The sequence below is a fragment of the Physeter macrocephalus genome, chromosome 14, assembly GCF_002837175.3.
Source record: "Physeter macrocephalus isolate SW-GA chromosome 14, ASM283717v5, whole genome shotgun sequence".
Lineage (NCBI taxonomy): Eukaryota > Metazoa > Chordata > Mammalia > Artiodactyla > Physeteridae > Physeter > Physeter macrocephalus.
In genome coordinates, this window is record NC_041227.1 from 49,057,405 (window position 1) to 49,058,968 (window position 1,564).

Below are 1,564 nucleotides of genomic sequence, written 5' to 3' on the forward strand. Positions count from 1 at the left end.
GAAGCGCTGCGCACGCCCTCGACCGGGACCAATCAGAGGCAGCGTTGTTTGGCTCTCCTTGCCCCGCCCCTTGCAGACCTTTCTTTAATTATCCAATAATAGCGGACCAGCGCGCCCCGCACCCCCCCCCCCGCACCCCACGTGCTCCTGCCCAATTAGAAAGGAGGGGGCGGGGCCTCATCTCTGCGCAGTCTCTTTGGGAAAGTGCAACTGCGTCTTTCACCGGAAGTACCGCGTACTGGCTGGGAGCTCCAGTAAGGAGCGGGTGTTCTGCGTTGCAGTAAGTGGCTCTGACTCTTTACGCCGAAACGGTATAAGGAGAAACTCAGGGGTTGGTGCCCGCCAAACCTGGGCAACTGGCGGGTCCCATGAGCCTTCCACACTTCACCTGATCCCGGTCCTTTTGGTCTCTGCCCCTTCTGTCTGCCCTTCCCAGTTAGGATGGGTCACGAGGTGTTCAAGATTCCTGTCTCTTGTTTCCACAGGCTGGGACTGTCGGAAGTCAAGGTCTGACTTCCAATCTGGAAATCCTTTCAAAAAGCGAGGTTGGCTGGGAAGCCAGTATCGCAAAAACCGGTGTACCCTTCTTAGATTAAGGGCTCCTTTTAATCCAGTGCTGAGCCCTTGCTACTACTCAGTGTGATCCGAGGACCAGGCATCATTGCCTGGCTGATTGTTAGAAATGCATAATCTCAGGCTCCATACCAGACTTCTTGAGTCAGAATCTTCACTTTAACAACATTCCAGGTGATTTCTGTGCACGTTAATGTTTGAGAATCGTTGTTTTAAGCTTCCCAAGATTTCTAGTCTAGGAGGCAATGTTGATGTATGTAATTGGTTCTGCAGACCTAAAGGAGATGTTAAGATTTGAGCCTTGTGAGTAAGACTCGGGATATTTATGACATCCCAGACATCACTTACTACTTAAGATGATATAGGTAGAAAACCTATGGTGAGCATGGGTATCTGGGAATGTGCAGAAGTATTCAGGAAAGGAAAACCAACCAATGTACACAAGGAAGTGCTTAATCAACCTGAGGTTGAAAGACTAATAGGATAGACGCAAGAGGGAAGAGATATGGGAACATATGTATATGTATAGCTGATTCACTTTGTTATAAAGCAGAAACTAGCACACCATTGTAAAGCAATTATACTACAATAAAGATGTTAAAAAAAAAGACTAATAGGATGTGTGTTAGGGATGAATGGATCTATTCATCAACTTGGCATCCCACCAACATCGTTTCTAACCAAGGAACTCACTTTATAATAAAAGGAATGTGGTAGCCAGTTGTCAGGATGGTCCCCAGCGATCCTAGTCTTGTGTAATCCCTTCACACCCTGAATTGGGCTGACTTTGTGTATTTTTTTTTTTAATAAATTTATTTATTTATTTATATTTTTTATTTTTGGCTGTGTTGGGTCTTCGTTGCTGCGCGTGGGCTTTTTCTCTAGTTGCGGTGAGCAGAGGCTGCTCTTTGTTGTGGTGCACGGGCTTCTCATTGCGGTGGCTTCTCTTGTTGAGGAGCACGGGCTCTAGGCGTGCGGGCTTCAGTAGTTG

At 47.1% G+C, this 1,564-nt stretch overlaps 1 long non-coding RNA gene across 1 annotated transcript in view; it reads left to right on the forward strand.

Annotated features, from left to right (window-relative positions):
• The first annotated feature begins 222 nt into the window (after nucleotides 1-222).
• Nucleotides 223-1,564, forward strand: part of LOC114487721 (uncharacterized) — an 8,447-nt gene continuing 7,105 nt past the window's right edge. Inside the window, exon 1 of the long non-coding RNA XR_003683039.2 lies at nucleotides 223-280. This is a non-coding gene — a long non-coding RNA (uncharacterized lncRNA). The remainder of the gene's footprint in view (nucleotides 281-1,564) is intronic.